Source organism: Anabrus simplex, chromosome 5 (assembly GCF_040414725.1).
Source record: "Anabrus simplex isolate iqAnaSimp1 chromosome 5, ASM4041472v1, whole genome shotgun sequence".
In the NCBI taxonomy this organism is placed as follows: Eukaryota; Metazoa; Arthropoda; class Insecta; order Orthoptera; family Tettigoniidae; genus Anabrus; species Anabrus simplex.
Window position 1 is genome coordinate 325,219,875 of NC_090269.1, and position 13,969 is coordinate 325,233,843.

Sequence of the window (13,969 nt, forward strand, 5' to 3'; positions counted from 1 at the left end):
GCAATGGGATGTTTTATACATTGTTTATATATTTCAGAACTGTTTGTTTCCAAGGGAAAAAACTGTTATAAATTTGTAAGGCTTTTTTTTTTACTCAGGGTTGTTGGAAAATTCTGTTCTTGGTCGCGTTACAATCTTTATCGTATGTCCAAAGTACCACTGTGTGACTAACAATTGCGTAAATGAATTCTTCTGTTATATCTTTTTTTTTGCTAAGGGCTTTACGTCGCACCGACACAGATAGGTCTTATGGCGACGATGGGATAGGAAAGGCCTAGGAGTTGGAAGGAAGCGGCCGTGGCCTTAATTAAGGTACAGCCCCAGCATTTGCCTGGTGTGAAAATGGGAAACCACGGAAAACCATCTTCAGGGCTGCCGATAGTGGGATTCGAACCTACTATCTCCCGGATGCAAGCTCACAGCCGCGCGCCTCTACACGCACGGCCAACTCGCCCGGTTTCTGTTATATCAGTTTGTATTTTCATTAGATAGAATTATATTATGTATCACTTACTGGCTGGTACAGGGAAAGACGTGAGGCAGGGACGGGGTTGATGCACTACTTCATTTCAACATCGGAAACAGTGTCCGGCGTGCTGGCCGTTGGTCACAAGGGTCCCGGGTTCGATTCCCGGCAGGGTCGGGAATTTTAACCATAATTGGTCAATTTCTCTGGCATGGGGGCTGGGTGTATGTGTCGTCTCCATCATCATTTCATCCTCATCACGACGCGCAGGTCGTCGCCTACGGGAGTTAAATCGAAAGACTTGCATCTGGCGAGCCGAACTTGTCTTCGGACACTCCCGGCACTAAAAGCCATACGCCATTTCATTTATTTTTGTCGGAAAGAGTACCTTATTTTGACTGCTTTGCCCAGCACTAACCGATGCTCAATAATTTCCTGGAATGTTTCGCATTCCGTACAAATGTCAACACCATCAGCTCCGTGCAAGTACTGTATCACAACTTCCTGGTGACAGACTATGTGATGCTGGAGGGTGAGAGGGGAATCGCTCGTTCGGCCTTGGCCTTTCTTACTGCCATCTATGCACCCGCGATGTAACTATCAGTGGAGTTAGTTGTCGACATCAACGAGACTAGTGGCGATATTTTGAAATAAAAGATGGATCTTGAGCTGACTACGGCCGCCTCTTAATGCTTTTCTGCAAATACTCGTATGGCTTTATTTGTTGGTCCAACTTATCAGTGCCTCCATACTTTTATTGTAATCTACAACAGAGCTAAGTTTTATCACCATTTTTCATATATTCCTGTCTAGCTTACTGTAGTAACTTGAAAATCATCATTTACATTTGTAAACATGAAAATATCCTTCTTGTCTCTCCACTTCACAACACACATATTTTCACATACAAATGGTGCTCTCTATACCTTTTGAAAGTTTTGTGTTTATGAAGTCTGTTAGGTAAGCATTTACTGTTCCACACATGCCAAACCCCTTACCCTCTAATTCTTTACGAAACAATGGGCTTGTAAACCACCAGTCCATCAATCAATCAATCAATCAATCAATCAATCAATCAATCAATCAATCATTCAATCAATCAATCAATCATAAATGATCTGCATTTAAGGCTGTCACCCAAGTGGCAGATTCCCAATCAATTGTTTACCTCTTATTTACATTTCTTTATAATTGTTTACCTAGCTTTTTCTTAAAGTTAAAAATTTCATTGTTCCGTATTGAAGAATATTACAGATAAAATTGAAATAATTGATAAATAGATTCAACCTATTCAATACAAAAGAATAAGAAATGTAGTAAATTACATTCCCATTTAATAATAAGTAGAAATGGTACTGGTTTCGACCCTAGTCCAGGTCATCGTTAGCCGATTACAACATGAAAAACAATGCATAGGAAAAGGAAAAGATTAAGTACACTCCGGATCAGTAAAAGAGGAGATATAAATGAACGGGGGTAGACACTGTAAAACTCAGAAGAAGTAAAATGAAAGTCATTCAAAAGAAAACAGTGCGCAATTCTCTGAGTGGCAGCATGGCACACGCAGCGCTCGGCAAAGTCTCAAAATGTTTACGAATAGCGGAGAACGGTTAAATGAGCAAGTTTTTCAACACTGTCAGGCACAAAGTCACATCACAATCAAACACATACGAAGATCCATGATCGTGCAGGAGTTGAAGACGAGTAGATCCATTGAAGCAACTTATCTATATACTTACTTTCCCGCGACCGAGGAAAATTACTGGATCTTCAAGCTATTCTCCATTTTACTTTGGCGTTTGAAACCACAGTGCCTGATATTGAATGTGTCGCGCTGATCACCGGGAGCTGGCAAGTTTTACAGTGTCTACCCCCGTTCATTTATATCGCCTCCTCTACTGATCCGGAGTGTACTTAATCTTTTCCTTTTCCTATGCATTGTTTTTCATATTTTAATCGGCTGACGATGACCTGGACTAGGGTTGAAACTGGTACCATTTCTACTTATTATTAAATGGGAATGTAATTTACTACATTTCTTATTCTTTTGTATTGAATAGGTTGAATCTATCTATCAATTATTTCAATTTTATCTGTAGCTTTTTCTTATGTAAACAATGAATCCTTCACTAACGAGGTCAGGGCAATTGATAAGTCTCATCACTGACCAATGGCTGAACAGATGGCCTGGGTCTCCTTCTCCTTGGTGGTCTTCCCCCTGACTCATGTAAATAAAAAGATCCCAAGCATAACCAGTAGCTAACTCGCACAGAAAAACTATATTTATTCCAAACTGAGACAGTTTCATGGGCTTGTTCTGGCATATAAGCATTTCTGAACTATGTTCTAAGCATGTCTAAAACTGGTCTTATTTTTCCTTAGATTATCTGTCACATCCACAGTCTCATTAAAGTGTATGTACTTACAAAGTAGTTGGAATCTAGATATGACATTGTTTCATAAAATATTTGTGTTGTGAGAATACTGTCTTGTGACCAATAAAGTGCTGAATTTCAGAAGAGTCTGTTTCTTTTCGAAACCGTGTCCTTATATGTGGAGATTTATTTACAAGTTTTTCAAAGCACTTCTTAGCATAATTGTTTTCGGTCACTACCAGACTTACGTTATCTGTTAGAAATAGTTCGAAACAGTCAATCACACTCACCTCTGGTAATAATACAACCTATACACCAGGATTTTATGTAAATGGAATTATTGTAAATTGTGCATTTGTATTTCCAGGCTTACAACTTTATCCACATAACATTTATTATTACTGTTGCTTCTAACATAGTATTTCTAATGAGAGTGAAAAATATATTAACAATGTCATCATTTGAACCATTATCACAACTATTAGCCCACCGTTGGTCGAGCCTGCCAGACAGATGCGGATGGTCATGGGTGGCTGCAGAGCTCACCTATCGTACATGGTGAGATTTTCGTAACTTTTATAAACTATTATTACTTTGTTATTTGTTGTTTTTGCTGGGGGGGGGTTTCCTTTTTATTACTTTGTTTTTAAGTTGTAGGTCGCTTTTACGACCATTGTACGAGGCTTTTACCATCGTGTATGTCTTTATGAGATCTAGACCCCATGTTTTCTGGAATCTTGTTCTTGAAAGTGTTCTTGAAAGCTTTTCTCCAACTGTGGGAGTGTGTAAAATTCAAGAAGAGATTGATATAGCAAAGCTAAAATGGTTTGGGCTCATGATGAGAATGCCAGGAGAGGGAATACCAAAAAGAACATTCATAGATACAGAGACTGCAAAGAGGCCTAGGGGACGGCCTAGAATGAGATGGAGGAGCTCTATTGTGGACTGTATTTCAAATAGAGGAGTCGATAGCAATAAAGTACTAGAAGAGGAATGGTGGAAAGATCGAGTAAGGTGGAAGAGTTGGTACACTACCCTACCCAGAGAGAATCTAGAAAAGGGAATGGATGGAGAAAAAGGAAGCTTTTCTCCAATATTGAAATTCAGAATGATTTGTGAATTTATTCCACCAATGTCAAGAAGAAAATATTTTAAGGGGCTACCGAAATGAAATTCTTGCAACTGAGTACTCAGACTTTATGCCATCAATAACATCAACTTTGCCTTTGGTACGGTTGAAAGCTTTTCTCCAAAGTCGCAACAATATGTTCTTTTAGGTTGCCAGAAGCATCATCAGACTTATCAGAATTATGTATCATCGATAAGAGGGTGAAGTTTCGATATTTAGAAGGACCGTAAGACATGACAATTGTGTTTTCACCAAATGTAAAGAGACTTCTGAAAGGAGGTTGCTATAGGTAATTATTCCCTTTTATTTTTCTTCAAGTCGCTACGACCTTCAAATTCTTTTGATTAACCACCTCGTTTGCAACGGGCATGGAGGAGAACTAATTGTCCATTGCCACGTTCTAACCCAAGCCTTGAACAGGTGAAATTCGTCCTCATCCTAACATCACTCGGGATATTATCCAAACAAAAAGATCCCTCTGGTTGATTTCCCCAATAAACTTCAGTATTGTGTGTGTAAAGCATTCTTGTATCAACTACAGCAAACATCTTCAAACTGTCCATTGCTGGCCTTTATGGGAAGTATTGCTGGAAAGAACACCTTCCTTGAAAAGATTAACATTTCGTCCAATGTCACTTATTCGTCTGCACTGTAGTTATAGAAACATCTCCGTACAAATCCATTAAATATATTCCTTACTGGTGCCAGTCTGTCAAGTGCTTTCCTCCTTTGTATGTTAGTTTCATCATCGAGCAATAAATAAAAGCATCTGAGGCTCATAAGTACAGTAGAGGAAATATTTCAAGTTCACTTGCATCATTTGCCCAAAAATCTAACATATTTGCATGGGAAGATTTCAATCACTCCAGCCAGATAAAGAACCAACACTGAAAAAAAGAAAAAGAGGTTCAATACTTTGTTGTATTCACAAAGACGCACACACGAGATGCTGTCAATTGTGATCACTTTTTAAAAAAAAATTATATACACTTTATCCTAGTGATGGGTCGCGTGATGCAAAGCTCTCGATGCATTCTGAGCAAGCGATGCAGTACGTGCCTCATAATGCTATCTTGATGTCGTATAGTGACGTTAGGCGCATGAGCTCTTTGTCTCAAGGCAGTGCTGGGAAACGTATCGAGAGCTCTCGGTGCACTTCGAGCAACTGATGGAGTCCAAGACCAACTACAATAGTTGGTCTTGTGCAGTCCATGACTCGTAATCCTATCTCGAAGTTTGGAACAGGACATCATGCGCATGCGGTGTGTTATCCCTTGACTATACTTCGCCTACTGATGAACTAATGACGATACGTCCACTTCTTTATAATCTGTTCGCAGTCAACTTATGTACAGGTACTTCCTGCACTTTGTTAGCACTGTCCGCTTCCATGGCAAAGTGGGTAGCGTGGTGGCCGTTGGCCCAAGGGCACAAGGGTTCGATTCTCGGCTAGGTGGGATATTTGTACCTTCATTGATTAGTTCCTATGGTTCGGGGACTGGGTACTGAAATAAATAGTAACGAAGAGAGTGACGTATTTTTTGAAAGATTTAATTGTAACTATTTCCTTTACGACGCATCGAATAGTGTAATAATTTGAACAGAAAGGAAAATATACCGGTAATGGCATAAAGATACTGGTATATGTGTGCATGCATCTGAAAAGGGACTCATTCTCGGGTTAAGTGTCCTTCTGGACTATCGATACTTTTATATAAGTATGGTAACAAATAGATCATTTCCATTAAAAGGATCATTCAGGATCAGCTACAATATTATCAGACCTGAAGGCACATATACAGGATGAAGCCGAACTCCATCGACAAACTTTCGGAAATTGTTCAGGGAAATCTTCTGTGTATATTGGTACAAGGGACCCGTGGTCTCCGGTGGCTCGTTATACAGTAGAACCGGTAATTAAATTATGATTTATTCTGTTTTTCTACCACAAACAACCTTATTTCTGTTAACATACCTTCACAACAGAGAAAAGGCCTGCAATATTCAATAACCAAAACGTAGAACACAGAACCAGAGTAGCAAAACCTGTAATACTTATGTAACAACCAAAACATACAACACGAAACACAGAGTAATGCAATAACCCTCTGTCAAAACACATACACTTTTATCACAGTATGTTCAGTATGTTCTGTCAGTGTACTGTTTTAAAGGTAACAATTCCATGTCGTTTTGGCTTCCAGCACGTTAAAGAACTACTTCTTCTTCTTTTTAATCTATTTACCTTCCAGGGTCAGTTTTTCCCTCGGACTCAGCGAGGGATCCCACCTCTACCCCCTTAAGGGCAGTGTCCTGGAGCTTCAGACTTTGGGTCGAAGGATACAACTGGGGAGAATGACCAGTATCTCGTCCAGGTGGCCTCACCTGCTATGCTGAACAGGGACCTTGTGGAGGGATGGGAAGATTGGATGAGACAGACAAGGAAGAGGGAAGGATGCGGCCGTGGCCTTAAGTTAGGTACCATCCCAACATTTGCCTGGAGGAGAAGTGGAAAACCACTATGAGGATGGCTGAGGTGGGAATCGAACCCACTTCTACTCAGCTGACCTTCCGAGGCTGAGTGGACCCCAATCCAGCAATCGTACCACTTTTCAAATTTTGTGGCAGAGCCGGGAATCGAACCCGGACCTCCGGAGGTGGCAGCTAATCACACTAACCACTACACCACAGAGGCGGACTAAAGAACTACTGCGGGACATAATTCCCACACCTCGGCGTCTGTCAAGAACTACCACTTAGGACGGACGTAAAACAAATATTATTATTATTATTATTATTATTATTATTATTATTATTATTATTATTATTATTATTATTATTATTATTATTATTATTATTATTATTTCCATTGTGTCCGCCTCTCTGTGGTGTAGTGGTTAGTGTGATTAGCTACCACCCCCGGAGGCCCGGGTTCGATTCCCGGTTCTGCCACGAAAATTGAAAAGTGGTACGAGGGCTGGAACGATGTCCACTCAGCCTCGTGAGGTCAACTGAGTAGAGGTGTGTTCGATTCCCACCTTAGCCATCCTGGAAGTTGTTTTCCGTGGTTTCCCACTTCTCCTCCAGGCGAATGCCGGGATGGTAACTAACTTAAGGCCACGACCGCTTCCTTCCCTCTTCCCTGTCTATCCCTTCCAATCTTCCCATCCCCCACCAAGGCCCCTGTTCAGCATAGCAGGTGAGGCCGCGTGGGCGAGGTACTGGTCATCCTCCCCACTTGTATCCCCCAGCCCAGAGTCTGAAGCCCCAGGACACTGCCCTTCAGGCGATAAAGGTGGGATCCATCGCTGAATCCGAGGGAAAAACCTACCCTGGAGGGTAAACATATTAAGAAGCAGAAGAATAAGATGATTTCCAGTGTAATGCAGATTCAAAGCTAACTGATCTGATGACATGGCCACGAGGTAATCAGGTTTGTTTATATTATGATTGATTTACATTGCATGTGTTCAAGTGGAAGAGATTTTATTATCTACCGGTATTGGTTATTTTTATATTCAGTAATGTTACAATTACTTCTACGAGTATTAGCGATTTGGTTATTTCTGCACGAACAGGCGTGTGTTTGGAAGTCGAAACTCCGATTGCAAAACAAAACAAAAATATTTGAAGAGAAGATCCGAACTAAGTCAAAACGTAGTGGAGGATAATACCCAACGATGCTATTTAGCCAACTGAGCCACACTGATAGCTCGGGTTCTTTTTCTTTCTTTCTTTCTTTCTTTCTTTCTTTCTTTCTTTCTTTCTTTCTTTCTGGAGAAGTTTGATTGGGATTGAGGCGTCCTTTTTCCCAGTCTCAAGTCAAATTTAGTATTTTCACCCAATTATATTATTCAATTTGCTATGCACACGGATCACTATTAAAGTTTATTTACACACGAATAACCAAGTGTAATGTTAAATATTAGGAATCACTTCACTTCACTAGATAAGCTGCTAAACTAAGCACTTGAAAGACCATATAGGAGTGCACTGGCGTAGCCAAGGGGGGGGGGGGGAGTGGGGCCGGGCCCCCCACAAAATATTTCCTGAAACTAGAGCGATGATTAGCCGTTGTTTTACGTACGGTACGAACAACTTAAAAACGCCAAAATGTTAAATTAACGTAGCGACAAAGAATCTACTAGCAAGGCTCAATAGATCTAATCATAATTTTCCACATTTGTATTGCTAGAATGAAAGGAAAACACTTAGCATTGTGATGCGCGGCGATATTTCCCTGTAGAGGCATCAGTATTGGGAATGTAACCGTTTGTTGACAAATGTCAAGACATGAGGAAAAGGGGGAAAAAAAGAAACGAAATGGCGTATGGCTTTTCGTGCCGGAGGGTCCGAGGGCAACTTCGGCTCGCCAGGTGCAGGTCTTTTGATTTGACTCCCGTAGGCAACCTGCACGTCGTAATGAGGATGAAATGATGGTGAATACGACTCGTACACCCAGCCTCTGTGCAAGCGAAATTAACAAATTAAGTTTAAAATTCCCGACCCTGCCGGGAATCGAATCCGGGACCGCTGTGGCCAAAGGCCGGCACGCTAACCATTTAGCCATGGAACCGGACAGGAAAAGGGCAATTACCAAGGGATTACTCAGTTTGGGGCCGGAACGTGACCACCGAGATAACTGGGGCTACGGCCAGAAACAGCTGTAAGCTTACAACATAGTGTCAGATTTTGCACATCAGTTCTGGGAAACAACAACGTCCTAGGGATCCTCGGGTTGTACCGTGGTTGAGAGATGTGCTGTGTTTAAATTGCAGTGTTGGTAAGACTGTGACAGGATTTTGAGCTGCACGTCAGTTCCCCATTTTGTGCCATATAAGTAAATTTTTTAAGAGGGCCATTTCGTCACTGAGAAGCCAAAACTATGTACATCCTCGGTAGGTTATGAAAAAGTTTTTAAAATTGTAACAGTAGCAAGACAATCGCGGATGCGTGCCTAAGTTCGATATGAAGGCCTATAGATTTTGTGAAATGGCCGGAGATTGATTGGAACCTCAAATTGCAGGTAAATATTTTGTAATTGGCGGGCGTGATAACTCAGTTCCAAATGGTTCTATCTTCTCATCAGGACGGCCCAGGCTTGAATCGCAATCGATGCATGAAACATTTTTAAAATGGGAAGTCACGTTGTATTGATATGGATTTTACTTAAAACACTAGATCCCGTCCCTTACCTTTCTTTATACTTTTGAGCCATAACCGCGTCATTTATGGTGGTGTATTTTGAGTATCCAACAATTCTTCGGGCTTACCTTGTACCTTAAATGGTGAGTGGATGCAGTGGCGCACCCACAAAATAATTTCAGTGGGTGGGGTGCAAGTCGAGGCCAGTAGTGAGGATACAACTTTTCCTTGGAAGGGGTTGTGAAAAGATTTTTTAATTTTTATTTAGAATTTGCTTTGCGTCACACCGTAGGTCTTATGGCGACGATGGGAAAGGAAAGGGCTAAAAGTGGGAAGGAAGAGGCCGTGGCCTTAATTAAGGTACAACCCCAGCATTTGCCTGGTGTGAAAATGGGGAAATCACGGAAAACCATCTTTAGGGATGCCGACAGTTGGATTTGAACCCACTATCTCCCGGATGCAAGCACACAGCTGTGCGCCCCTAACAGCACGGCCGACTCGCCCGGTGGATATGAAAAAAAATGCCGAGCCTACCGAGTGGGGTGACGGATCTTCAGTAAATATTGATGGTTTTGATAGTTACCATGTACAATCATAGCTTCTGTACTCTTAACATACATCGGCCGCATTATTGAAACTGTTAGTAAAATTGATAATATCGTTCTTCGTTTGTGAGGAAGTAGCAATTTCATTTAATTTGTCTTCTTAAAAAAAAGGAACCACTTTGGTACTACACCCCATGAAGGTGACTACCTTCCAGGTCGTAGATATTTCGATTACGGGGGACTCAAGGCCAACTCTTCTGCACCAACAAACAAGATTGTGTCTTCTCTATCCCATGCCTTTCTTAACTCTGTCAGTGCCGGGAATCGAATGCAGGATGCCTTAATTCAAATTCTAAAATAAGGAGACCTAAAAGTAACCAGCTGGCCCCCGGTGTAGGGGTAGCGTGCCTCCCTCTTACCGGAGGCCCCGGGTTCGATTCCCGGGCAGGCCAGGGATTTTTACCTTGATCTGAGGGCTGGTTCGAGGTACACTCAGCCCACGTGTATATAATTGAGGAGCTATCTGACGGTGAGATGGCGGCCCCGGTCTAGAATGACGGAGGAGAGGATTCGTCGTACTGACCACACGACAACTCGTAATCTGCAGGCCTCCGGGCTGAACAGCGGTCGCTTGGGCTGTTACGCCATGGAGTTTGGTTTGGAAAAGTGAACAGAAAAGGAAGCAACACCCCTGCAAGGTTCTTTAGCTTCCAGCTAGTTCTTCTGTCCGGCCTCGTGCACATAGGACAGTTGGAAAACGTACGCCGTAATAAATGCTCCTCAAAAAACCTTTGTAAAAATACTAAGGGCATCCATTTATAGCAATAATCACAAACGCCTCCTTTTCATGTGGCTCAGTTGGTTGAGTCGCTGTCCTTCTGAGTCTGAGTTCACAGGTTCAAATCCCGGCTTGGTTCGGTGGCCCTTAAAACGGTGTTGAAATGGCAACAGCTCCGTGTCGTTGGTTATGGCCCGTTAATAAAAATTATAAATACGAATATTAGCGTCACAAAACTGTAACTTTATACTACTATATTCTGTACCCCAGACTTGCGAGGGAAACTGATTAACAATTTGCTTTACGTCGCACCGACACAGATAGGTCTTATGGGGACGGTGGGATAGGAAAGGCCTAGGAGTGGGAAGGAAGCGGCCGTGGCCTTAATTAAGGTACAGCCCCAGCATCTGCTTGGTGTGAAAATGGTAAACCACGGAGAGCCATTTTCAGGGCTGCCGACAATGGGGTTCGAATCCACTATCTCCCTATGCAAGCTCACAGCTGCGCGGCCCTAATTGCGAGGGAAGCTAATAGGATAACGTAAACCCTACCTAGCATATGTTGTGACGTGAATTTTTTCTTTACCAACGAACAAAATATATATACCCATTCGCTTTACATTCTGTATTTATTTATTTATTTATTTATTTATTTATTTATTTATTTATTTATTTATTTATTTATTTATTTATTTATTTATTTATTTATTTATTGATTTATTTATTTATTTATTTATTTATTTATTTATTTATATAATAGTGCCTTCTGTACAGTGGCGAAGTTAGCGCTCCAGGCCTTCTCGTATACTTAACCACATACTAATCAGAATATTAAATAAATTACTGAGATACCTAAAATATTTAAATTACATGAATTAATATAATTGAAAATAAATAGAATTGAAAATAAATTTAAATAAATTACTAAATTAATATTAAAACTAATTATTAATAAAAACTCTTAAAAATGACTAATCCGCAGGCACGCGCACATTCATATTCAACCATTAAGTCAGCTGTCCTCGGCAGGTGACCTTAAATCGTGATTTAAAAATAGCTAGTTTCTCTGACCTGAGCTGGCAGGGAATTCCATAATCTGGCGACAGTCGCCACAAATGATCTATTAACTTTATTTGTGGGGCGCAGTGGAATAGAAAGAATGAATCTAGAACGTGTATTTAAGCTGTGAAATGATGATAAAGAAACGAATTTAGAAGAAATATAAATATACAGTGGCTGACTTTCAGTTACCATTCTAAACACCATCGTTAAAGTGTGCAGCTGCTGACGTTTATCAGACATCAGCCATGAGACAGCCTGTTATTATGGGGTGATATGAACATCGTACCCGGTATTGTAAATAAATCGCAGGCAGAAATTCAGTGCTCGTTGAAGTTTAAGTGTTTCTTCTCTCGTCATGTCAACTAAAACAACATCACAAAAATCAAGAATAGGGAGAATGAGTGTCTGTATGAATTTGGCCTGTAGCTCAAATGGAAATACATCCCTCTGCCGTTTAAGAGGGTGAAGCACTCCAAAAATATTTTTACGTATTTCTTTCGGGTAATCAGACCAATCAACTGTTTCATTAATCATTACGCCGAGATTTTTAACCGTTTTACCGTAGGGAATAATGTTACCATTCAGTAGGATAGGCGGGATTGCGACATTGTTTGAACAGCTCAGTAATTTTCGTGATCCAATTATGTTTGCCTGAGATTTCGTTGTGCATATATATTGAGTCGTCAGAGGTCATTGTTAATATCTTGTCTTGCAATGTCGATGTATTTGAAGATCGTCAGCAAAGAGGTGGTGTGTGTTATTTCCTGTCACAGATGGTATGTCATTGATATAAATACAGAAAATTAGAGGCCCTGGAATACTGCCCTGTGGAGCAACACTAAGTTTCATTTTCCATTTAGAGGCTTTGTCGTTTACTGTTGCACGTTGTTGACGGTTACTCAAGAAAGAACTAAAAACCTTAAGCGCAGCCAGGTCGAAATTTATCAGTTTCATTTTCTTTATCATATTCGGAATTACTACAGTGTCAAAGGCGCCACTGAAGTCAAGAACTGTAAGTATAGTGAGCAGTCGTTTGTCCATAGCGTTTCTAATGTCTTCAGTAACCTTCGAAAGTGGTGTCGCGGTACTGTAATCCTTCTTAAATCCAGATTGCAAAGGGTCCAAAAGAGCATTTTGATTTAGGTATTCCAGAACTTGCTCGTATACTAAACGTTCAAAGGCTTTAGAAAGCGCAGGGAGTATAGACAGAGGACGATAGTCAGAGGGTGATTGTGGGTTTAAACTCTTAGATACCGGTATAATATTGGCCGTTTTACAGACAGTAGGGAACTTTCCGTTTGGTAAATAGTAGTTCAGTATGTGCGTGAGTAGTATAGGCAGGACAGCACCCATAATGTTATGTATAAAAGTAATAGGAATATCGTCTGCTGTACACCTGTAGCCTTTGATTTAATGGAATGCAAAGCCTTTTCAACCTGATTTTCTGTGACACTGTGAAATGTGAATGGTGGATTGGCTGGAGGGGAGGGCGGTGAGTCGGTGCAGTTAATTGGGATAGGTTGAATATTTATTCTACTAAAGTAATCGTTCAGTTCGTCAAGTGGAATGTCAGAAGTCGTCAGTCTCTGTTGATGTTTTCCTATTCCCAGAGCTCTAAGTTGGTCCCATGCGCGATTAGAATTTAAGTTGTTAGCTAAATTCTGGGAATATATGCATTTCTTATTTCTGATAAACTGCTTTGTGCGATGTTTTAAGATGCGGTAAGATTCGAAGTCTGTGTCATCTAGGGTTTGTTTATAATATCGAAATAACGAGTCACGGTGGGCCATCATTCTCTTGGCTTCAACATCTAGCCATGGACAAGAAGGGCGAGAAACCTGTATTCGACGTGTGTGTGTATTTCTTTGCCGCATTATTTGTATAAAATGTCACTTCTTTATTTCTTATCACATGACCATTATTATAATAACATTACCGTATTTATTCTAAACCAGAATATTGCATCTTTACTCACACTGTTTATTCTTGCATTCATTTCACTTGTACTCGGAGTATATCAAATGCTGCAGTTATGTTGGGATGGGAGTAACAGAGGTAGCTGGGGGGGGGGGGGGGGTCGTCCAAGGAGTCCAGACACCCCAGGCGTTTTAACGAATCTACTCTTTTAAGCATTATATATATAACGTATATTAATATTAGCTTCCGGAGTCCGACTCATTGGCTGAATGATCAGTGTTGAGGCCTTCGGGTCAGAGAGTCCTGGGTTCGATTCCCGACCGTGTCGGGGATTTTAGTCGCGTCTGATTAATTCTTCTGACTTGGGGACTAGGCGTTTGTCCAAACACTATCCTCTTCATATTCAGACAACATACTACACTACCAACTACCAAACACACAATATTGATTACATCCCTCCATATAAGGTTGGCGTCGGGAAGGACATCCGGCCGTAAAACAGGGCCAAATCCACATGTGCGGCACAGTTCGCATCCGCAAACCCACAGATGTG